The sequence below is a fragment of the Nylanderia fulva genome, unplaced genomic scaffold (assembly GCF_048542155.1).
Source record: "Nylanderia fulva isolate GAGA-0341 unplaced genomic scaffold, ASM4854215v1 Scaffold17, whole genome shotgun sequence".
Classification (NCBI taxonomy): domain Eukaryota; kingdom Metazoa; phylum Arthropoda; class Insecta; order Hymenoptera; family Formicidae; genus Nylanderia; species Nylanderia fulva.
In genome coordinates this window covers 2,242,775-2,269,880 of record NW_028189945.1, presented here as the reverse complement: position 1 = coordinate 2,269,880, position 27,106 = coordinate 2,242,775, and the positions used below count along the sequence as shown (strand labels likewise).

The window sequence follows — 27,106 nt, the reverse complement described above, 5'->3', positions numbered from 1 at the left end:
TTTGCTGGACAGAAATTATAATTTATTAAATTATTATATAGATAATGTAATTATATATTCGTATATATGCATATTTTATTAAATGCATTTTGTATGCACTCGCGAATTTTGGTATAGTCGGGATTCAACTATATAACAGCCCGGCTAGCTCAGTCGGTAGAGCATGAGACTCTTAATCTCAGGGTCGTGGGTTCGAGCCCCACGTTGGGCGAGGCTTATTTTTTGACATATCTTGAGTCATTATTGAATATTAATTAAAGAAAAATGCTGTCATACAGAAAATGTCAAGAGTTGATCTAAATAAAAATCTATATTAATCTTTCATAAGATACGAATATTACATACAGTTTCAACTTTCTTTTTTTAGTTTGACAACAACTGATTATTATAGTGGACGATTAGGAGTGACAAGAGAGAGATCTGGCCTTCGAAACGAGTTAGAATCATTAATTTTCTAGTTAATAGAGTTAGCCGAAGATGATACTGTGTCAATTTTAATGAAATGCAATATATGACCTTGCATACGATTACAAGATCAAAGTCCTCTCAATTAGTATTCGTAACACGCATTCAGCGCATGGCAGAGATAGTTTCGAATATCACGACAGATCGATCGAAGCAAGAAATGAATTCATCAGCTGTCGAAATGAAAACGGAAGGGAGATGAAACGTGATACTTGATGAATGATTATGTATGTATAACGCGTGTCTTTTCGAGCAAAATATTTGCCTCCGCGAGTTCCACTTTCAAGCTTTATTTGCTAAACAAAGTAGAACAGATGATTCGAGAGGTACAAAGTACAGCGAGAATTTCGAACGCACACAGCTGGCAAAAAACGCGCTGGTGAAAACAACTGGTAAAATAAACAACTCCTTTGCTCCGAGGAAACCGATGGATCACAAATACGTTGTTCAAATAATTCCACGTCTTTTATTGCGCAACGAAATACGAAATAGATGTCCTCATCAGCGGTGCTTTTATCTTCCTGAGCGGTATCGGTTCTTTCATCCCCGAGTCGACAGATAGAATTTCGTACAATTGTTTCTTCATATTTCCTACGGTAGACTTTGGAAGTCGAAAGTGGATGTATCTCTCGATAGTCTCGTGCATCATTTGACAGAGAGAAATGCATCGAAAGTGGATGTAAATCGTTTGATAGGATTCTCATCTGAAACATCTGTTAGAGTGCTATATGTGATGGTGTCTTGTTTTATTGTTAGTAAAAAGTTTACAAATATATCTAAAATTCACGATGCAGCTTGTAGTAATTATTATATTTAACTATTTAGATAACACATTTTTATTTTTTAAACTAAATACTGAAATTTATCAAAGCATACATCTACGATTTTTTAAATAATTTTTACTCTTATTTAAGTAAAATAAATCGAATATCCATTTATGCGTCTGTGTGCGGTACAGGAATTGAATTCGGGAATCGAGCCTAAAAGCAGTTTATTTTCTTTTTTTTTTTTTTTTTTCGGAAACATTTTTCTCGACGACGACGTTTCATCGAGGAGAATTGGTAGTCGATCGACAGCGAAAACGATTTTGTCCATTGACTAGCGTCCGGTTTGACCAGCCGACAACATGACAAAAGGCTGACGCGAGGATGGGAGAAAGAAGGATATAGTCCGTCGATTGCTTTTCCTTCTGGCTGTGGAGTAATATCGCGTCTTTTCAAGGTAAAACGAATCGTTCCGCGACAATGGATCTTCGGCGAAGAACTCACCGATGTGTCTCGAATCGTCGACAGGAACATTTTCTTCCTATTCTTGTCTCGCCGCGACAGTAGCAGCAGGATAAAAGTAGTACTGGTATAGGATGGAACATCAGAATCCTTTCGTCGAATAAGATAATAAATCCGGGTGCTATAAATACGAATAAAAGAGGTAGAGAAATGCACAGGAGCAGTTGGTTTTGCTGCTTTAAAATATTCATCTTTAAATCATATCTGAATCATAACGATGAAAATCTAAAAGGAATATTTGATAATTATCGAAGATCGATAATTAGAGTTTTATCAAATAGGATTCTCGATATGAATAATACGAGGATGAATTAATTAGTAAAATTTTAATAAAATAGAAAAGATGCGTATACTTTTTTTTAATTATACTTTCTCGAGTTAATACCTAATTTACAAGAGTTCAATAAATAATTGATTGATTAAAAAACTGCTCGTTACTTTAGAATTTTAATAGTTCCGATTTTTTTAATCAAATTCAACTCATATGTATAACTCATATTTCTGCCATTTATCACATTAAAAATATTTCATAAATTTCCATAAAAAAAATTCCGATCTTTTTTCTTAGCTCATATATAATTCATATTTCCTCCACTTGTTACATTAAAAATATTTTCTATGAAAGAAAGCTTCCATATAATTTTCTCCAATTTAGCTCATATTTCATATGTATATAACTTATATTTCTTCTGCCCATAACATTAAAAAAATATTTTTCAATGAAAAAACCTTCGATTTTTTTTCTCCATATATAAACTCATATTTTCCAGACTTATCGCATTAAAAATATTTTTTTACAAGGGTATGCAACTTTGTTGCGAAATTACATTTGTCCTGACGTGAAGTTTCTCGCAAATGAGAGGCGGGATGTATGCGTATATGTGCCGTATGGCCCGTGTGTTACAGTTATTTCATCGCGAGGATTTGCGGTTTGTTTGACGTAAAAGGCGCGCCGTAAATCCGCGGATTTCGATGAATGGCGGCGCGTCATCTCGTCGCTTCTCATATTCGCGCGACCTTCCGGGTGTCGCGCAGCCTCGCGGGGCTCGTCACCGTCGTTCGCGTAAACGCGTTGTCGTTAATCAAACGAGATTTATGCCCTTCCAGACGATTCCGCGCGTCGCATAACGAGAACGTAAATTTCGCCGTGATCGACCACTGTCTGCGGTATAAGACGCTTCTGTCCTACCATTACGTCGCGAGAGAAGAGGCTCTTTTAAATGGATTCAAAACGTGAGTTAAAAAAAAAAATATTCATCCATCGCGTATGCAATTAATTAATTATTCCTGTAACGTTTCCCAATAATTCCCATTAGCTGTTTAATGTCGAGAAATATTTATTTCTTAGATGAATAATGAGAACGGGTGTACATATATATAGCGAGCAAGTTTACATTTATTTATCACTGTCAATCAATAGCGCATGAAGCAATATAATAATAACACCGATAGCCGTACGCACAATATGCAACGCGCCGCTTGTTGAGTCAGGAATACTCGTGTTTGTTGAGGCCGATTAATTAAATAATCGCGATTGACGTGCCGCGAATTTGCGCGCGAAAATGCAGGAGAAAGGGACCCGTTGCACCGTGCGAATTTCACAGAGAATTACAGATGCTCATTCGAATGCGTCCTGCATCGTGTGTACTTACATAAAAGGGGATGCACGAGCGACTAGTTGTCGGTTTAAAAAAAAAGAGAGAACAGTCAGTCGGAGCTGCATTCGAGCAGCCCGGAGGCGTTCTCAGTTGTTAGAGGGTCGTCAAACACGAGGGAGGGTCGGCACGCCGCAAAAGATCCCGATGAAATAAATATACGCGAAGTGGGGCGGGAAAAAGTTTACCCCCAAAGACGACGAGTCGCACCCTCGCGCGTTATGACGCGTTTGACGTTGTGTCGCTCAACACAGGGCGTCCCACTCGCATACTTCACCGACGACGAATATCCTCTGGTAAACGAAGGCGTATAATTGCTGTCGCGATGCCTTGTTTGCGGCAACTTCACCTACGGTTGATCGATGCGCACTCCAACTTCAAAGAGAGAGAGAGAGTCTTTGCTAATCTTTGTTCGGAGTTGGAGGATACTTTCGACACACTCGAATGCAACTGCGAATTGCACGAAAAGAAATATTAATTTTTATAGCTATATATGATTTGCTACGTTACTTGAAATTAAGTTACCCGTGTCTAAATTTTATATAGCTGTATAATACTAATAGTTTTAATTATAATTTTAATAAAAAATTTTTTGTTAAACTATAATTTAAAAGTATTAATTACCATAGCTAAAAATTACGGTTAAATTAAATTTTAAGTAGCTAGCTGTGAACTAATATTTTTAAGCTATAATTTAACAGAGAATTTAAATTATAATTAAAAATATTAGTTACCACAGTTAAAATTTAGACATGATAACTAAATTTTAGATATAATAGGAGTACCTAAAATCAGCTATGATGTAGCTAATATTTTTTCCGTGCATTTCAATGATTGTTGAAATTGATCAAACGTATATACTATGACAATATTGATATTTATGTGCGATATTAAATGAACAATTTGCAAAGAATATTCTATCACAAAATTCTTAGAAAATATCTCGAAGCAGTAAATGATTAAAAAGAATTATTAGGGCGAATAACATATATTTTACCACGTATCGCGCGATATACCATATGCTTTCGATGAAACAGAAAACTCTGAGAGTTTCTAGAATTGCAAGAGGGAGAGAAAACGCGTGTGTTTGACGTGCCATAGCTTACACACGCAAATATGTAGTAGCTGAGTTTCCGGAGAAGAGGGTATATTGACATATCCATCGAACCGGGTTTGAACTCTCGATCAAGCCGGCCAGTAGCGCGTAAATCGTCTGTTAAGAGAAAAAAATTGCTTCGGAGATGATAACTCTTTACGCAGTTCGTACAGAGGAGAGACTCTTCTCTTCTGAAGGGTGACATTTTTGCGCGCTCGCTCTCTTCCGGCACGCTCGACGAAGCGTAGAGTCCGCGCTCGCTCGCGCGGCCTCTCTCTAACGAGCCGTGAAATGAATCATATATTGTTCCGGGCGTCGCGTACGCGCGTTCACACGTGCGCCCGAAATCGAAAGGAGACCGCCGCGTCGCGCCGCTGTGAGTATTGTGGAAGGAAAGCGGCTCGATTAACCGTGAAATTTGCAACCCACCACCGCGACGAGACTCTCTCGACCGAGAGAGCCCCGATTGCGTTGCATCTCCTCCTGCATATAGATGCATTCGAAGCGTGTCCCTCGGGCGATCCCTTCTTTTTTTTTTTTGTAATTGTCGAAGTATAAAGTTGCGATTCCATAGGGTGTCTAGCGGTCAGGGAAATCTGGAAAACCAGGCATTGTCAGGGAATTTTATAAATCTGAAATTGTCCGTGAAAAAAGTGAGGAAATTTTATTATTTATCTGGATTTTTTCACGTTATTCTCTACATTTATCTTAATAATTTGAAATTTTTTATTAAATAAATATAAACTTTTCCTTGACTCTCAGCACGCTAATTTTCTGTGTTGTTAAAAATTGATTCATCTACAGTGTGTTTGTTAATTTATATTTTCATCGTAGTGTTATTTTATTTCAATGTGTTTAATAGAGGCAAAACTAATAAATTTGATATAATATAAATAAAAAAGGCGACTATTTAAATAGTTTACAGTGACATGTTTATTTCGATTATTGTACATAATGCAGATTGTATAATTGATTTAAATTTTTGTTTTAACTTTCTAACCTTTTCATTGTAGACAAAAATATCTCAAGGATTTCATGATTTAACATTTAATTGATTTATCATATAGATATATGCAAATTATATATTTGGAAAAAAATACTAAAATAAAGTCAGGGAAAAAATTAATTTCTGGTGTTGGAAAATCTGAAAAATAAGTCGGGAAATTTTTTTAATTGAGTCTGCTGGACACCCTGGATTCATATAATAATCTCTCGGGAATATATAATTATAATTTCTTATTAATTAATTATAATAAATATAATTACTTATAATTATACTTATTTAATTTAAATGATACGATTAATGCAGAAATTCTGACGTACAATTACGTATGCGTTAAGTGCGGCGGAGATAAGAAAAATCGGGTCTGCTTGATGTCGATTTCGATTTTCCAGAGTGGAAGTCCTGCTCCAGTTACTGTCGTCATTCGTGCTTCGTCCTAAACGTCGGAAGTCGATCTCAATACTTTATCGCTCCGGTGATGGTTTCTCGATCAAATATTCACAAAGCTGCTCGACATTCAAAGTTCAATGTTCGAAACTGTAGGATGGCCTGTAAATATTTGATCGTGCACATGTGCCATAATAGAAAATGACTTTCCAGGTTAAAATTAGATAATCAAAGAAGTTTATCGTATATGTAATAATTTCAAAATATATGCTCGTAGAAATTATTTTACATAATAGATTGATTATAAATACTTAAAACATACTTAAAACATTCAGTCTTTTAATCTTCAGCGTCTTAATCTATAAAATTTCCTGCGGCATATATATAATTTCTTCTACGAAGATCTGGCTATGAAATCGAGAATTTCGCTTTTACAGAATTCGCTGAATTACGGCGTCATGAAAATTTCGTCGCGTTAATTCCGTGAATAATCTTTTTTTTCCTTTTTTTTCGCTTCATCGTGGGTGTGTTGCCACTATATAGATGACATCAAGTATTTCCGGTTTTCGCGTCCTTCGCGATTACACGTTGGCCGAATTTGGTCACGGATAATTCGCGAGAAAGCGTCATTGATCGAATCGTTTTTTTTTGTTTCCTTATTCGTTCAATATAGAATATCACGAGGTAAAATCCTCGCGCAAAGTTCAGTAATTTACCAATTTAAATGTATGAAATTTTTGTATCATTATTTTACATACTTATTGATCCGATTTATGATTTCTTCTTGTTTCTGTCATACGTAAAAGCAATTTACTTCCAGTTTTATTTTTTTTTTACTATGCATGATATGCTCGATATAAATATCAATTGCAATCTTAATAAAAATGTATCTATGAAGGACCTAAATATCTATTCTTTATGCTACGCGGCGCATGATATGCCTGCACGAGCACAATTTGCACATTAATCAGCCTTCGTTCAATATTTAATAGAAACGTCACGCTGTCGCGAATCCCGATACGGTTTTCCATTGTGAGAAAATTTATACTGCGAGGTGAAATTTCCACGCAGAGATCGACGGACCGTTCATAAATCGGGAATTAGATTATTTCGACTTCGGGAAAAATCATCGGTTATCGACATATCGTGTATACACGTACGCGATACGCTGGTCCGGAAATATTTTCTCCTGTTCGGGATATATAGATCCGCCTCTGCCCAGATTATTCCGTTATCGCGGAAGAAATCGGAGAGATGGACCGATAGGAATCGTCCGTCCGTTCGGGGATTACCGCTTACACTTTACGGAAGTAAAGCGCACACGCAGCGGTATCGAATATCCCGGTGACATCCAATAATCCTGGAATACGGTCCAGAAGTACGAAGAACGTGACTCGTGAGAGAAGCCGCCAGTAAATCGCGATAATACTCGGCTCTCTCTTTAATAACGATGTAGCAGAATCGCACATTGCTAAGATATTTGGGAGGGATTACGTGTGTCGACGCTAAAATGCACTAATTTGACATTTTTGTAATTACGGACTCTCTCCTTCCTCCGTCTTTTTAAATATTTTATATTATTTTTCTATTTATTATTTTAATATTTTATATTTTAATATTTTATATTATTTTTATATTTTATATTTTATTATTACATAAAATATATATTTACAATAAAGATAGAAGCTGATCCTCGATAATTGATTTGAGCAACCTCTGTGTGTTTCATTCTTCTTCACGTAATAACGTAGAGTAGATACTTCGCGAAAAGGGATAATTGATCGTGTTTTTGCCATTGGAGGTATTTCTAATTTTTCCGACACGACGAGTCTGAAGCTGCCGCCTCTCGCGCTGCTAATCCGCAAGCTGCGAAAAGGGCGCGAAAAAAACCGGCGTCGGCGGTTTCCGCGCACCGACGATATAATCACGTCGCGCCGCATTATCCGCGGAAAAGCTGGCGCAGCTTCCGCGCTGGACGCCAGCCAGGATAAATATCAATTTTACGACGTCTGCGGATACGCACGCTCTCCCGTTTGCGCTCGACCAAACCCGCGTGTTGCCGACAAACTCTCCCCGGAATTACGGCAGGTTCGATTTATCGTCGCGGATCCTGACAAGTGAGTCACGTTTAACTCCAAAACACTATTCTTTTCGTCGGCTAGAATCAAGTATACACTGAAATATTTTTTAATAAGAAATCTGATAATCCGCGCTAAAAGAGGAACGAAATTCTATATCCTAAAATTCATATATCATAGTGCGAAGATTTATTTTATGAAAAAGTATACACGAAAATAAATATTTATTTAGAGAAAGAAACATCTACAAATTTTCAATTAATCACGCTTAAAGGAGAACGAATTCTATCTTGAAACTTACATTATTGTAATAAGTGTATAATGTTTTCATGAAAAAATATATTTTATTTTATGAAAAATATACACGAAAATAAAAATTTATTTAAGGAATTTATTTAACGAACATCTAAATAAATTTTTGATAATCGAAAAAATCTATTCTAAAATTTACATTATCAGTATAATATTTGTATGAAAATATAATTTATTTATACACACAGAAATAAAAAATATTTTTTTGTAAAAATATACTATGATATAAATTTTAGAATAGAATTTTTCTTCTTTCAGCGCGTTGATTATTGGAAGTTTTTTTTAGATGTTCACTTTCCTAAATAAAAACGAAAATTATTCGTGTGTGAATATATAAATATATCGTAAATTTTCTCTTCACTTTGTGTTACTATTGATTTTTCTTCTTTATTGCGACTCCAGTAACGCGTTTTTAAACATATAAATGCGAACCAGATATGTAACATAGCCTTCCGGCGGTTACACCGGTAGCTTTACGATTCTCATAAAGGGTGTTTTATGAAAGTAGAATTTTTTGCGTTGAAAAGTAGAGTTTTATGCAGACAAATACTGGGCAAGCCGTTGGAGAAAGCATGCTGAATAATAGCGCGTGTATGGTAGAAATAAATTGCACTGTACTGCTTGGATATTAAGCCAGTTTACATAATGCTATTGTTACAAACTCATCATTACACACTTGATAAGTAGAGTGTGATGAAAGTTTGATCAATGTTTTTGTTAAATAATTAAATATTATTTTTTCACATCGCGCAAAGTTACTACGTGGAAAATGATTGTATGTGTATACATGTTTTATTTGCATTATTGATTCATCGAGAATAGATGTGTATATAGGTTCAATATTCGAATAATTAAATAATTTATCAAATAGCGTCTCTTTTATCAAATTTGCAGGAATAAGTATGGATCAAAATTTTTGTATCCTGGTTTTATTTTCGCTCTGAATGAAATTTTTAGCAATTCGAGATATAAAACAAAGAGAAAGAGTTGCAATTTTCAGATCAAGCTTACACCGAAGCTACACGTGTATAAAGGCTTAATCATTTTTCGGATATAAGTGAATTATTGGCGAAACTCGCTATAATATTAACGTCGGATTTCCCGGCGAAAGCGTAATCACTTTAACGAATATTACCTCGGATAATGCGTCGCGCATTTTAACTAGCCCGAGTCCATTATCGGCCACGCCACTCTTCGTTATTAGATAAAAAATGAACGATCGATCAATCAGGATCAATTTCATCAGAAATGGCGCCTGCTACAGCTGCCAAGGTAGACGCTCTTTATCTCTATTTTCCGCAGGATAATCGTACAGACAGACGCGGCGAAAGATATATTCATATCTGGCACGATTTCTCCTGTCGCGTGTCAAACCGTCAATTATCGTCCATTAATCTCTTATTGCACCGATCGATTCGGTCAAACATTTAATTATAGATAGTTCTCATGCGCATATAAAGATGTTGCGTCGTGTCATAATAAAATTGAGATTTTAATGCGAGGCTTATTACGTCCCATAAATCATTGCTAATATTCAATTGCGGGGTTTAATATAGAAGAATATATCGAGAAGGAAAATAAATACAGTTGAATGTTTTGCTCCATAGTTACAGAAGTATTCCGATAGTGTTTACCTATACATTAACACGTATTGTACACGCTATTATATTGAACGGTTCAACAATCCGCAATGGTATACGCGAATTACCATGATATTACGATAGCTGCAATTAATGTACTACGCGCAGAAATTCCTGGTGCTCTGCGTTTTGATCATAATGCACTATATGACGGAATACACAAATAATATGCTCTATTTTGATTTGGATCAGTAATCCAAAGTCACTACACGAAATATCAAAATTTAATAGAGACTTAGTGTCCATAAAATTAATAATCCATCTATTTCAGCAAAAAAAATAATTAATATTTTAAAAACCTCATTATATATATGCAATATTCTCTGAAACAATAAAAGTTATGAAATTGCACTCGCTTGATGATTAAACGTGTATATTATATGGCGGAGCTGATTAAGACTAAAGTACCATCACATTTAACATAACTGTAATTATATACGAACGTGTCAGGATTGTTCGAATAACAGTCACGAAATTTAACGAATGAAAATTTCTCTCTATTTAGAGGGCTCGCGTAAATGTTTGAAAATTCCGTGAGTTCGAGCTCATCTCGGAGTGACGCGTTAGTGAGGGCCGTCACTCGGAGAGCCCTGATTTTCCGCTTCATCGGGACATCGTCAACGCAATCCTGCCGTATGCTAATCGTGGGGATGCGCGATGGCAAGTGCCACCCTCCGAAGAAGGGCGATACCGGCTGACCGGGAGGGATGATCCCTTCGACGCGAGCAAGTGACATCGCGCGTAGGAACAAGGGCGTACGGATTTTATGCTACTTTTTTGGATTTAACAGCGATTACGTACACACGCGTCGTTCGAATGGACTTCTTCGGTGTGTGAGAGTAATCGCGGGGACGAGACATGTATAAAATTTGTCGCTCGTTATCGTTGCGATCGAAGGGGGTGTGAAAGAACATTTTGAGTGATTATTTAAAGGGAGACTATACATATATGGTTGTTTTTGATTATTTTGAAAATTTGATGTGCCTTAAAACGCTCCGATTGAATTTATTCAAATATATAGATTGGACTTATTTAAGAATATTTTAAATAAGGAAATATATATATATATATATATTGTATAGAAAACACAGAGAATTAATTTTATTTATATTTTATTTTTCAATTATTATTTTTAAAATATTTATATTTAATCTATATTAAAAGAATGTTATATGTTTTACGTTGTGTTTTAATTATTTTTCGAATCTAGTTTTAAAAAGCTTTGATGAAATTTAATTAAATATATTGGCCTAATTTAAAATTAATTATTCCGCGCAAATATTAATATTCGTTAAGTAGAATTAATTTTGTTATATTTTATTTTAATTATTAATTTTTGAGAAATATTTATATTTATATTCAATTAATATTAAAAGGTTGTATACTATATTGTTTTTTAATTATTCTTTATTACTTTGGAACTCTGGTGTTTGAAAACGTTGATACATTTTTTAAAAATAATATATTTGATTTATTTCAAGAATAATATTCGTTAAGCAATACAATTAGAGAATATATTGTCTAAGAAACACACAGATAATTAATTTTATTTATGTTACACTTCGTTTACCAACTATGAATTATTTTTTTCGAAATATACATCATTTTCTTTTTTGTTCCACAATATTGGGAGGGAAGACCAACGTTTCTTCGAACACAATTTCATCCTTTGGCGATCGTAAACTATTCTACTCTCTATCCTATCCTTATCACGGGATTCCGTAAATGCGGTCGGTGCAAGAGAGAGAACACGCAGCCGGACAACATTCCGTGGAATTCTCTATCTCGTTCGGAGGACACGTGACTCATTCATACAGATCTCTCCCTATATTTCGGGGATTTGCGCGCTCCGCAAAAATCCGGTAATTCGCAGACAGGACATTCCCTTCAGTGTCGACGCTCCTCCGGGACGCATCGCATACAAACGGCGCCCTTTCCCTACGGCCCTGTGTGTCGGCCACCCACCCACCCCGTCGACGTCGTCGTCGTCGCGGTAGCCGGCAGCGGCGGCGCTCGCTCAGCGATCACGTCAGTCTCGCTTGAGCCATCGCCGCGTGCGGACGCTTTTGCTCCGTCCCGCGTTTCGCTCGTCTCCGAGCGCCTGTCGCGAGCGTGATCGTGAGTTTAGATGCAATTGTTAGAGTCAAGTGTCGCGTATCTTACGTTGTGAACAGTTGCAGAGGAGGAAAAAGTTGTGGAGTCTGTCTTTGACGTAGTGACGGCGCGGCACGCAGATTGAAAAACCGATGGGAGATGACGTTCGATGGAGACAAAGGTATGAATCTCCATCACAGTTTGCGATTTTGAGAAAAAGGGGGTTGACTCGATATGATCGCGTTTTATTTGTATCATATGTGGGATGAAATCCGGATTTGCTCGCGAGGGGATGACTGGTTTCGAGTATTTGTGAGGTTGAAAGATTCCGGCTCTCTCCGGATTACAGGCATCCGGCATATTCGTGTGACGTTTGGCGAGCACGTCGTAATTTGGTACATGCGGAGATTGGAATCGTCCAAATATTTGTGCGTCGGAAGAGATTTGAATTGGGGAGATTTAATACATATATATATATATACATTGCAGGATCTCGCTAAAAAACCTTATTCTCTCTTTTTTGAACAAACGTTGCAAGCGTTGAATATATTTCGATTTTAATTTATACGAGAAATAACATGTGCGGAAAGGAAGCTCTTTAAAAGATTTCAATTTTGACTTGATGAATTTTTTTAAAGTTTCTATACATCTGATAATCTCTTTTATTACCTTTTCAAGTCTTTTTTCCGAAACCTCGCTTTGATGCACATTGATCATCGATACTATCATATGTAACTTATAAAATATAATAGAACAATAACACTACAAAATTATACGCGATATTATATTAATATAATTTAAAAATCTCGAATATTTATGAGTACACACACATAATTTATTTCTATTCTTTTGATTGAATATAATTCACACGCAGTGTGTTTAATAATTAACTGTCAACATATGAAATAATATGTCAAAAACAGAGTCCACTGTTATTTATCATTATTACGTTAGAGATTTTTGGTGAGCGACACAAATATCGGGTCTATTTGTCTACTTTCGCGCAGAAATATATATCTCGCTCGTGTGATCGTGCGGCTTGTAATTCGAGAGCCGGGATGAGATTCCTTTCGTCGATAGGATTCAGAGCGCCGCAGGTCGGCGCATCGCGAGCCCCGCACGTAAAAATCCCCGTCGCAATTTCTCCATAAATTTCTCTCGGCAATTTCTAAAAGAGACGAGGCTCTCCTCTCTTCGCGGAGACTATTACGGTGGCTCGTGATCTCGCGTCCGACTAGAAAATTAATCGGAATGAATGAATTCGCACGCGGGCGAACCTGGTGTGTGTGTGTGTCTGCTAGCTTCGGTGACGGCGGAGAAGAATCCGCGGCGGAAACACGCGTGTGCGTATAATAGCATACGTTCCCATTAGAATCCCTCGCGCTTCCGGTGCAATCGGCCCGCTAGAAAGTTTTTAAGTGGTTTCTTCGTCACGCCCTCGTGACTCGAGAAAACTTACACGCGTAACTCGATTGCGTGCGTTATGCTGTTTCATTATTTAATCTTTAGACAGGCACTCATTTATCGCATATTATTTGCACTTCTATAAAAATCGAGCGACTCAAAACTTTTAAGTTATATTTTTTAAGCATTAATTTTCATATATTAATATAGTATATTATCTACATATATTAATATATGTTAATATATATTAATATTAATATTAAATATTAATATACGTAAATATCAATATTAATATATAAATATTTATATTTATTAATATATATAAGAATGACTTAATTTATAACTAAAAATTTTTTATATTTAGTTATTATTTTAGATTCATGTAAATGAAGTTAATACAATTACATTTTATAATTTGGTAATATAACAAAGATATTTTTATATTTAATTCTAGAATTTAATTAATTCACGATACTATTATAATTATGCTTTAAAAATTTTCTATTGATTTCATCATTTCATTTACAGAAATATATTATTAGAGAAACCACAGTATTATAATTATTATTTTCAAATATTATCATTAAATATATTTTTATCTATAAATTATATTTATCACGTAACTAATACAGAAGTAAATTATGTGTACATCTTAAATTACAATTTACTATATAATGTTAATTACAATGTCGATTGACAGCGATCTGAAAAGCAACGATGGACCTTAACAAAGGTTTTCGTTCCCACGGCAAATATGTAACAGTTGTTTCAGGAAGCTTCCTGAACTTCGAATCGTCATAATTCAACAACGCCCAAGGGCGGGGCGCCATAATTTGCGAGCTTAATGATCCGACTCGAGTCGTGTCTTCGAGCGCACGGGGAGACCGAAACAAGTTTTTTTTTTCTCAGCTCATAGGGTCGAGAACGACGAGCAGAGAGGTATATCGTGTATTTATTGTTCGCCGGCGGGGATGTCACGCGCGAGAAAGGAAAAGGGGTGGCTGCGAAACGCAACCGTTTAATCGCCCCAACTTCGACCTCCGGCTCTTCTCTGCCTCGCGGCGCCTTTAAGAGCGAAACACGCGTGAGTTACAGCACTGCAGTGCGGTGCAGTGGCTGCGGCTAGGGTGAAATGTGCAGTCGGCAGTGTTCGCGCCCTTTTCAAAGATATTGTCGGTAAAATTCGAGGACGAAGAGACGACGAACGTGATTGTCTCTTATATCTGCAACTTTACAAAATATACCTCAGTTTAATCGCGAATTCGCTTGGATGCACTAGTGCGCACTGACAATGAGTGCACCTAAAGGTTATCGTACACAATTTTACAATGACATAAGTAATTAAAAAGTAAAATAGTAAGAGCTATTATCTTTATTCATATTGAACATTAATAATAATAGCTTTTATTTTTAATTATTTTCCTTTTTTAATTACTACACTTTTGTATGCACTCAGTGCGCATACTAGTGCATCCAAGCGAATTCGCTCTAAATAAACTTTTATACGTTTTTCTCTTTATTGTTATGTATAGATATCTTCATATTTTTTTCTTTTCGTTTACGTAATTAAAGATCTTTAGAATTTAATCCTACGTCTTCCGAAGGAAGGAGGATTGAGATATCCCCCTTGGGTGCAGTCGAGAGCTCCGACTCAGGATCGAGTGGGTGGAAAGTTATCCTGAGAGATCCTAGTCTTCGTTCGAGAGCTGTTTTAAGGGGTGGGAGAGGTCATGCAAGGGGCTACGATGGGTTCCGTTCAGTGACCATAAAAAGGCACGTGATTGTCTGCTCCCGAAAATACTCGTGAAAGCTCTCAGACAGAACTTTGATGTGAAAATTTGTAGACCGGCCCATTCACGATTGTTTTATCTGAGATGTTCAATATTCTTGTCACATGAAAGGTATTTCTTCCTGTTTCTTGATGCCGATAAGTTTTGTCTGAAAATAGTTTGTGAAGAATCTAAATATTTTTTTTTGTGGTTAATCTTGTCGTTAAGTTCGCTTAGGAAATAAATGTAAGAATTATCGGAGAACTCTTAAGAATCTTGAAACAAATGTACAAATATGTTGTTGCACTTTTCTAAAAAATGTCCTACAAGTTCAAATAAACTTTAATGAAACAAAGGTGTAATTCGAAGTTCTCGCGTTTACCGTGATCGAAACAAATATTTCCTCAATAGGAAAACTCGCAAAAGCTAATGACGCAAAAACACATCCTTTATTCTCCGAGTAAGTGGTATTTTGTTCCAATCCGAGGTCCGTTTCTCTAAAACGACTAGCTTCCACTGCTCGTTCGCGTAGACGGAGAAGATGCGATGGCACCTGACCCTTTTCACATCTAGCTACGGTAAGAAAGTACCGTCTCTCAGGAGTAATACACATACATACACACATACACTTCTTCGTGATCCTCCGCGATTATCCGGCACGGAACGGCGCGATTTTTCTTTCTGAACGGAAACCTTACTCGACGTTTCCGGGCGCGTGAGATAAAGACCAATCTTCTGCGTCCAAGTTACCAGCGTTTCGTTCCTTATCTACACGTAAACCGTTTTCACTGACAAGGAAATTCTCGTTGCGCGTTGTTAGAGGAACGTGACACTGGCTAGACCATCCAGACAATTACGCGAAGCTCTCTCGTAAAGGGATGTTGGAAAAGGGCGTTGGACTTTCAGGGGTGACGGATAATTCGTGGCGACTTGGTAGAAGCAAGAGAATGTGTGTGCGAAGGGTTGACAGGAGACGAGGGGACGAGAAACACGCTGAAAGGTGCAGGGACGAATTTATCTTTGCCTTTTGTTGAGATTCTTAAACATAAATGTGCAACGCGCGAGATAAGCTGCTCGAAATCAACTTGACTGTTTATGTAAATGTTACTGTAGAAATTTTAAATTAAATTTTTTTTCGCTATCCTTTCTTATAAAAAACATTTATATGTACAATCTAAAAAAAATAATCGAATATTTAAAAAATAATTTTTCAAACAACATATTACATCATTATATTTATCTCCCTTTCGACATAAAGAAAAAGAAATGGATGTAGTATATAGAATCTCTATTTCAGTCAATGTAGGGTCACGTAGTTGTATTGAATACTGCGAGAGAAATGGAGACAACTTCGCGAGAGGATCGAAAAGAGAAAAATAAGGAGCCAACGCGAAAGTCCTCTGAAATTCCTACAAGGCGAGACACGAACCCCGGCATGTCGGATCTCGAGACTTTCACCCTCTAACCACCCCCTTCCTCGGACTTCCTCTCTCGCACTCACTTCCTCCGTGTCTCTCGTCCTCTTCTTGTCCTCGCTTTTTTATAGCGCTGAGCTGTCGCGATGTACTACCGCTACGAAGGCCATCCCTCGACGTATCCTTAATACGACAGTCGTCGCACGCACGTCGTCGTCTGTGCGTGTATTCGGCTCTCTTCAACCCTCTCGCATTCTCAAAGCATTTTTCTTTTCGAGCCTTGAAGAGCGCCGGAGACGTAATTCCTGCCCGGAGAAAATTTCACTTCAACATATATATACGAGATGTCCCGCGTGAATCTCTTTCTTGTTAATCTCAGATAAATGTTCTCTGGGGAAAACGCAGAGGCTCCAACGATCTTGGAGTTATGACATAAATGAATGACAGTCTAATTGTTTAGCAAATCTACGGACGATAGGAAAATTTTAACTTGAATATAAATGGAATTTTTAATTTTTAATATTACGCGTCTCGTAGAGCTAATCGTCGAAATTAAAATTCTGTCGAGACGAGTTTTGAAGTTCGCTGGCTCTTTTTCATATCCGACCGAATTAAAAATTCGTCACGGACGAACGCGAAGTTCTCGCATTTACCACCATCTTTTGCTAAAGTCGGCCATTCACGGTGAACTTTTCTCCGGTCGGAAAATAGCCCGACGAGAAAAACTCGCGTACGAAAATGACATAATACGTTGGCGGAGAAGTTTTTACACGACGTGAAAACTTACAAGAGATTCGCGCGGTCACGTCCCGTATTTTCTCTCTCTCTCTTTCTCAAGAGCTCGCATTTTTCATATATCTGAATTTTCTCTTCAGCGTATCTTCTCGCAGTTTGCTTTTCCGCCGTTTTATCCTCGTTGCGATTTTATCCTTCATTTTCAAGGCGTTCTTTTCCGGTTTTCCGCGAAATAAGAAAGCACTAGTGACGCAAGATCAGCAGAGCGATAAGCGTTTTTATCTTTTGCTTTTTTCTTCTTTTCCTCTGCTGTACTTATTTATACATCGATGATGCTTTTTATGGCATTTCCCCAGAAGCAAGAAAAGTGTAACCTACGCTGTTTCTATAATGAAACCACATTTATTCCTGAGATATAGCGTTGGAGAAACCATTAAAAATAATTCAACAAGAAAAAACTGGCGCGTAATAAGAAAATGAGAAAATGGCGAAAGCATAACCGAGGCAATAAAAAGAGAATCGCAATAAAAATATTGTAAAGATATCTTTTATTTATTATTGAAAAGATAAATTAGATTAATCATATAATGTATTATGTACATAATTTAATTTAAATATTACAACAAATTAAATGAATATAGTTTAAAAAATGTAAGAATTAAATATATGATCTAATATTATTAATATAATAGAATATATAAAATAAATATTTTTTCTAGAATATTATTGAAATTGCTCTTTTTTCTGATCAATTGATCGAATATCTTGAAGATTGTTTTGTCGCCTTATATATTATAGAAAATATTAGGAAATTACTTATTATTCGGTTTAATAACCGGGATGAGGACGTGTCGTGAAAATGTCTCGTCGAATCTTATCAACTCCCAATTTAAGGGACGTGACCTTTTGACAGTGACAGAATGCTATGAATCGTAATAAGTTCTCGCTTCATTGCGCAATTACGTTCTATTACGCGATTCACTGGTTCGTTCATTATTAATGTAATCGATATTGTAATTAACATTGGAGATAAATCTATTCCTTTTGAAAAGGAATACATATGTTGTTTATTTAAAAAATTATAAAGAATTAATACAGAAATCTTTTTCAAATTCAATACTTTAATACAACTCAATCACTTAAATACAAATTACCACATTTTTATTTATTTAATAAAAATACACATACTAGATATATTTTGACGAGAAGATTAATAAAAATATTGGTTTAGAATATATCGATATCCGCAACAATGTTTTATGCAAACATACCGCATTTGATTGGACTATCTGTAATTGAGAGCGAATACGGCGGAAGATTACCAATTAGCGGTTATGTGTGTATGTGTGTGCGTGTAATCGATGACCGCCGATTCGGGTAGATTGATATCGATGAAAAATGAGAGTCCGCGTTGCGGTATAATGTAAGGTTTTGTTGTGATATCGTATACAGTAGAAAAGTACATACATCTATCCGCGGCGCGATTATTATCGAGCATATTATCGAATTTCATTGTTGAAACGCTTTTTCCCTCATCTCACATCCATCCCCGGTTGTATTGTCATTAGGATCCCGTTGCGCCGCGTCGTTTCGTCGCGATAGCGTTCTCTCTCGAATGACGTATCACTATCACTCGGTTGCAATTTATTCCGCGTCAACGAGAGACCGAGACTTTATTTGCGTCCTCCCCCCTTCCTTCCTCTCCTCCTATTCAACGCAACAGAAATTTCAATCATTGACAAATGAGACTCTGAAAATGACGTTTATTCGGCCTTTGAACAAGTCGCGTCCGGCAATGAAAAGTTATTTCCCCAAAGTGAAAATATTTGAATACCGTTTCATTGACATTTGCATTTCAGCTGTAAGATACAATAGCATTTTTTATTTTTTTTAATAGCACAAAATTTACTGACGAAGAAGTACATTCGAATAATAAAAATACAAAAATGCACCTGCTTTATAACATTTCTTATAAAAGTGAAAATATCTCTTAAATAATGATATAAAAATAACAAGTATATATAATTTATTTCTTAAAATATACATACATACATATTTTCTAGATGTACCAAATAATGTTTCTGTACAGTTTCAAAATTGTTATTAAATAAAATGGCATCTGTGGAATTAGTGATCGATATTACATAACAGTCGCTCTTCTTTAAAGACAAAATTCAATCGCGAGGCTACACAAAACAGGGTCCGGCTATTGTGCGGATCGCTTATCAATTTGTCGCATGGGGCCCCGTCGTATTTGCAGCAACAATCAGACACCGTTGACGGAGAAAGAGCGAGAGTGCCGAAGAGCAGCGGATTGTCCCATTGTTTTTGCGCCGACAATGCATCGGGATGGCTGATTTAAATTAGTTTCCGAAAGAGAGGGTGACGCTACAAATTTCGGCAGGGAGGATGAGTAAAAGGAGAGAGAGGGAGATGCCTCTTGCCATTTCCCCTGACGTATCCTGATTAATGTTTCATTTAAATTCACGAGCGTGCTATAGAGCGTCCGCGGGTTCCCGCCGGTTCGCGTTTCTGTCGGGAAAACCCGAAACACAAAACGAGCCGCCACCGCGACGCACGTCCCTTCGGAGTCGAGCCCTTTCCTTTTAATCGCTCGTAACCTTCTTAATTTGTATTAATGAGTCTTAACGCATCCGGAAATAATAAGAGACAATGATGAAAATTACTTTTTTTTGTTGAACACGAAAAAAGAATCGTTGTTCTATTATTAATATAATCTACTTTTGTTTTATGTAGTATTTTTTAATGCTGAACACGATTCCAGTTTCCGCAAATTGCGCCATCACAATTTTGGGATTAAAATTGCAAAAGAAGATTATTTTTGTTTTTTCATTTTATAATAATGTGATGTATTGAACCAGTCTGCTGTTAAAATTTTCAGCCTTTAAAAGGATTTTGTTTTGTCGATTGTTGTTAATATTTATGGTTAAATATGAGGTCTTTTTTTGCAAAAAAGTTCTGAATTTGATCATTGAGGATTTATCGACTAAATCAATAAGTTCCAATTATGTTTATTTAAACTTATGTCATTGAATAGGAGGCCAAAATTGATTATAATTTAAAATGGAATTATCGGAAATAATATATGATGAATGTTCAAATTTAAAAATGTCTATATTTTGTCCAACATTTATATATACATACATACATTTTGAATTTGTCAATTTTGACATCGATTTATATTTAGGAAAACTATTACAAACTTTAATAGTTCATCTTTTATATAACTTTAATCACAAATTTCTCAAAAATTTACCTGATGGAATAATTTGGAAATTGAAATCATATATTTAACATCAAAGAAATGATGAGAAATTTGAATGATAATTCTCTTGTGTGTTTTTGTCGAACAGTGTTGATATATGAGAAATAATGCTGATCTCATTCGTTCGATCGTGAAAATATTTACCGCGTGTTATTCTCGACTTTTATCGAGTTTCGTTCAATCGCGAACAACACAAATCGCATAATCAGAATGTCTGAATAATTTTCGCACGATAAAAAGGAACGTTACGTGCATTCCCAAAATTACCTATGTTTGCGATTGAGATTCTATGATTGGATCGAACAAGAAATACTTTGAATTCCGCTACTTCCACTTTGATAAACCGCGCTGCCGGGAGTCAGAATCACACGCCACGCACTTGCGTGATGATCAGCTGGGGTCAAAGGAATCGATTTATTCGATTCTGCGATCGTACGATCATTCTCGTTCTTCGCCGATAGCCAATCTCATTGTCAATTGTGACTGCATATACTTTGCATCCGTAAGATTCCATGCTAAACATGCATTGTCTTATAGTCACGCATAATATTCATTCTGTGAACAATTCTAAAATATTTCTGATTAAAAATAAATTATTTTTTAAATATAAGTAAATAATTTGTGAATATAAATATATTTAAAAATTAAGGTTTTGTAAATATATTTATTTTGAAAAAAATTAATTCTTTATTTATACCTAAAAATATATTTATATTTAAAAATTAATTATATATTTATGTATATCCGAGACTGTATTTTTTTAAAGCGTAGGTTGCCACAGGCAAAAAATAACGCGGTTTTCCGGTTTTGCCTCCAGCTCCGGATGGTCGATAGGAATCCTAATAACATTGTCGCGAACAGTTCACGTGGAACAGACCAGCAATCGTGTGCTCCACGCTCCATTCCGTCGCGTAATGAACTCGGAAAGTCACCGTAGGAAATGTCGCTGTCCGCGCGAGAGAGCGCACTCCCTAAATCATTTACTTCTTCCCCTTTGGCCCTCGGGGACGCTTTGGGAAACTATGCATCGCGCCGAAACTCGCGTTCGAATCGTGAGCGAGAGAGAAGAGAGTCTCTCCTACGAAACTTCGGGATTTCGTTCAACTTTTCCCATCGCAATTGCGAATTCAATTTCGCGGAATTTACTATCCCGTGAAATTTTATCAACGTGATATTTCAAGGGGCGCCGCAACAAAACTTTGACCGCTCCAGATAGAGAGCTTCTTTAACTCTTCATTGATGCGATATAGAGTACATGTTTTATTCATTGATCCTCAAATAGCTCTTATTTCTAATGATAAGACGTGGAATTTTTTTTAATTAAAAATTATATTGCCGGGAGAATATTAATCGTGCATATATAATAATAAATTAAAAGATTTTCTCTGGAACGTATTAATAAATTTTATATAATATTTTTCATAGAAAATATAAATAAATATTTTTTTAATATGGCAAGAATATAAAAAAGACAAAATCCCGTAGAAATAAAATCGGTCATATTTTTGTCTTTGAGATCTTGTTTTTGAAGAGATGAAGAAACTGAAAAAGGATTCTTCCTTCGATCCGATTCATTCGAGACCGCATTTTTCAGCCGATTATATCAGATTCGTAGGGACCCTCGACGTCGTGGTATTTCAAATTTCCTCGCGGCCGGATGCCTTCACGACGTCGACGAGAGGGTGCAAGTCTCCTCGGGAAATCCTTATCGACGCCCTTTTATCGGGCATACGTACCCTCTCTTCTAGAATCGGACTCCCCTACGTTATATTGCCGAAATCAACGTACGCACGTACGCGGACAAATATCTTACTTCGTCTCTCTTTCGTATATTTAAACGGCGTGCCATTACTCTTGTATGTCGGACAATATAAATCCGAGCGAAGTTTTATATATATATATATATATTTTTTCACCCGGCGCGATATTGGAACAGCTTGACTTCCGAATATAAATGCTGTCTTAAGTGGCCTATGATATATAAACAGATTCCTGATCGATGCCTACCGGATTAAGACTGAACGATTTCTCGCTCTTCTCCAAACGTTTTATCACGAAGGAAATTGATTCAATTCGCAGTGAAGAGAAGAGGCAAATCGTTTAACGTAGCTTCGTCTTCATCTTGGCAGTTACAAACAACTCATTTGATTCATGAATGAATCTCTAGGCAAAGTAAATAAAAAAGATTGCCTTATTTCTGTTTGTCGAACTAGATTGGTTTAAAAACAAATTCTTGCTCTTCATCAGATTGTCTTCCAGATATTCTTGCCAAGTTATCATTGCAATAAATCTTCAACGGGGAAATCCTTTAATGGGAAAAGCGCTTCAGCTAAGAAACATTTTTCTCCTTATCCATATATTCATATCTATATATACACATTTAAATTTTCTTTCGCCTTCAATTATGTTATACTAACGTTTCCTTTCTTTAGCGAGCGTCAAAAGAATATTTGTAATAAAACAATATCCTAATATACAACTTGAGACAATAATTCAACACAGTCCCCTACAAGAGTCCTCTAAATAACTTTTATCCGAGCGACGAAGAGGCAGAGAGCGGTTCGAAAAAGCCGGACACAAAAGACGAGAGAGAGGCTCACGTTACAAAGAGTCGGGAAGTCGAGTATTTGTTTGGACGAAGAGAGCTTATCAAGAGGGGGAAGAGCTTTTCTAAATCGGGGCGGACGTTTCGGTCAATCTGAAGGGTACGAGATCGATAGCATATAATGCGCAATCGGCAGCAGTCGCGGAAAATCGCGCGCGGAGGCGGCGCGTTCGACCGGATTTAACCGGACGAAAATAAGCGCTCCTCTTCCACGCAAAACACACATCCGGCTGTGCTGGCTGTCCGGGATTTTGACGTAAACGCGCGTAAAATTCGACCAAAGCCGTTCGCGTGCCACGATTCGACATTCGACGCGTGTCCATCGTCGAATTTAAATCGACAACCTGTGTGAGAACGAAAAGAGACACACGTCGATTCCTTTTCCATCGTATCCCGCGCGTATTCGAGCTTCAAGAGCAAAAGTAAGACTAGGTTCGCGAGTGTATTTATTCAGGTAGGATGCAAATATAGACGTAGAAAGCGTGTGCAAATCGACTCTATTTCCATATATTTATTGAAAGGGCTTTGATCGTATTTCTTCCGCCCTTCTGGACGAGTATTATTCGGATACTCTTAAAATAAAATTATTTTAAATTATTTATAATGTGTCAGAACTTTTCTTGGTTTGAAACAAAATACACAAGTTTCGTAATTAGAGATTTAAAATGTAAGGGGAGAGTTTGAGGCTCAGCAGTTGTTACAAAGAATTTTTCATCGAAAATACGGAGTTACCTGGATAGCTATACATTGATAAAAAGATGAAAAATATATAATAAAATTTTAATTATAACAGAAAATTTTTCTTGTTAAATTACAGCTTAAAATTTTAGGTAACTAATTTTTCTCGTGAAAACTTTATATAGATCGTAAAAATAATCTCGATTTCAAATTTAAGAAAATTTGAAGAGATTTATAATATAATAAATTGAAAAGGCTCTATATATAATAAATATATAAATACAAAATCATGTATGAAAAGAACTAATAATACTTAAAAAATACAATGTTAAAAACTAAACTGTTTTTGTTCTTAATTATTTTTTCTTTATATTTATATCCATACGTGACCATTTGTCGTCTCCGTTAATAGGTCGCGCGACAGTTAAGGCCGAGTAATAAATCAATAAACACGCTGATTGGCTCGACGACAAGTCGAGTGTATGATAATGGCTCTCGAAGGATTAGCTGAGCCACGCGTTACATCTTGGCCGGGTCGATGAATTTAAGATGCATACGTATAATGCATATATTAGGCAGTGCTAACGAGCTCGAGACCACTCGAGACGAAGAAAATGATTCACTCTTCCGAGTCTGCCTTCGAGTGGGGCTCGAGTGGGGTCTCCGAGTAGAGTAAAAGCTGCTGCGCGACTCTTCCCAAATTTGTCATTGTATAGGACAGAGTATGTATAAGGATCGATGAAAATTGTTATGCGTCTCTCGTTTAAGACCTCGTCGATCGCAAAGACGAAATTATTCGCAGATCCTTTCGACAATGGATCCTCCCTTGAGGGTTCTTCTCTCGTCGTTCGTCTCGTACGCGACAAAGGAACTCCGTAATAAAGGTCGACTGAGGGTGCCTTTCCGCGATAATTCTTCCGCCATCCTGCATTATGAAAATTGCGGGTTTTCCCGGTTTTAGGTCCTTTCTCGATTCCCGGCGTTGACTCTTCCAGAGTGCAAATATTCAGATGGGCATAGTTGAGTAACAGCTATAGCACGAGAGAATACGCGCAATGCAAATGTAGTATTATTTTGATTATATATTTAAATTGTGAAAAATATTTTTTTTCCTACGATTTTATAGAATACCATTCGACATTTGATAAAATAAGATTCGTGTTTAAAATTTTCTTCAATTTGCATACATTTGCATAGAAATGATATCGAAATTTCTGTTCTTGATTTACATTATATAATTAAATTATATCTGCGTATATAATTTAACCTTATCTTTATTTATATTTATCTATTTTGAGATTTTATAAAATGAAACGCAAGAGTAATAACAATAATTTTATCTATACATGCATAATTTATTTTAACTTTATTTATAATATTTGCTTCTCAAGATATTTTCCAAATGACATATATATATATATATATACACACAAAATTTATGTGTCTTATCTTCATTTATATCTGTTTCGGGACGTTTTGAAAATGGAACATATAGGAATACAGATACACATCAATATTGTTGGAAGGTTTAGATCCTCTCTTCGATGCTCTATCAATGCAGAAACGAATTCTCCAGTAAGTATCAGTAAATGATTCGAGTGTTCGTTTGTAGATACGAAAGGGTTGCGGCTGAAACACTCGCGCTTAATCCCATTACAACGCTCCTCTAAATAGCTGAGTTAGTACGAATTATGTAGCCAGCTTCGCGTTGATTACTGCAATCTACTCGCAGCAGGTCCATACGCGAAAGGGTAGCAGCAGCTGCGCGAGGGAGGGAATATTTCGCTGCAAGAGTCCGACGAAGTTATCCAGCACGCAGAGGGTCCCAAAGTGAGATTCATTTATCCCTGAACGCGTGATGCTATACGAACGAAATATATTCTTGCGTCTTCTTAAAGACCCTTATTTTTTTATTCATATTTTATTAGTCTTTTTCGTACCTGATTTTGTATCCGTACATCAGAGCTTTTTTAAAATTTATCTTATTAGATATATATTATATATATATGTATGTATGTATGTATATAATATATTATTATATAAATAATATAAATTATATTATTTATATTTAGTATTATATTATTTTTATATTTAATCTCGTCAAGACACTTCGTGAAATATTTCATTTCTGCGAAGTTGATGATAGGTCGATTAAATTTCCGCGCGTTATTATATAAATTTTCAGCGCGTCTACAGATTATTTTGTATCACGTCTTTCGCTTTCCCGAAAATTCACGTCGGTCGTAACGAGCGGAATGCTTTTAAGTGTTCCGCGAAGAAGAGAGAGAGAATCCTTCCCTCTCGGGACGAAGGCATCTCTCGAATCACCCCGGGAAATCTTACGGGAAGAATCTATTCCCTAGGGGTAACTTCTCTGGCTAAACGCGGCTGCGACGAGGCGTCGCGCGCGAACTTGACGAAGTTTGTTAAGCAACACAAAGAGGAAGTCTTTAATCGCATTTTCCCCACGTTGCCTCCCTTTCTCAAGACGACTAACAAAATTCGTTCGCGGTATTCAGAATTGTAGTTCTCCAATTTGTCTAGTTTTTTTTTTTTTGTTTTTTTTCCCTCGAGAGTCCGGTTATGATGATCCTTCTAACGCGCGTTGAAAATTACGTAGACACCTAAAAGTCGTAACTCTGTTATCTCCGTCGTCTGTACATTGTAAATCGATACTTCGTAACTCGAGGAAGCAATGTCACTCCGCGCTTTTGAAGCGGAAGGAAACGGAGTGTCCATGTGGAAGATACTCATCCCTGTAACTTTTGGTTAAAATGTGACAGTGATCGTTCTACTTTTCACGTATTTATAGTGAGAACATCATGGAATAATTTGTATATAAAGTTTGTTACAATTTGATATAATACATTGAGCGTATTTATTCTCTCAAACATATTGATGATATTCATAAATTAAACATATAATTTTCGCGAGAAAATGCACACATTTATTCCTCTCATATTCTATTAATATTTTTTATTATGTTGCACTTTCAATCATCGAATTTTATAATAATTTTTATGAGAAAATTGAAATGAGATTTTGTCATGAAAATTATTAGGTATAATTCGATGAATAAAAAATGCAACGTGTGACAAAATAAAGAATATTAACAGAACGAGAAATAGAGATATACACAAGAGGTGTATTTTCTCGTGAAAATTATTATGTTTAATTGTTGACGTATTTCTGAATTTC

General features: G+C 36.2%; 1 protein-coding gene and 1 non-coding gene across 4 annotated transcripts in view; both read left to right on the top strand.

Moving 5' to 3' along the window:
* Positions 1 to 27,106, top strand: part of LOC114938261 (uncharacterized) — an 84,937-nt gene that overhangs the window by 17,185 nt on the left and 40,646 nt on the right. For 2 of the 3 annotated variants that reach the window (XR_003821040.2, XM_029312126.2), the window contains exon 1: positions 11,966 to 12,197. The exons of the other annotated variant lie outside the window; for it this stretch is intronic. The gene's annotated coding sequence lies outside the window, so the exon portion shown is untranslated. Of the gene's footprint in view, positions 1 to 11,965; positions 12,198 to 27,106 lie in introns of those variants that run through there. 3 annotated transcript variants of the gene reach the window in all.
* Positions 139 to 211, top strand: TRNAK-CUU (transfer RNA lysine (anticodon CUU)). The gene has a single exon. It is a non-coding gene; the product is annotated as a tRNA-Lys (tRNA).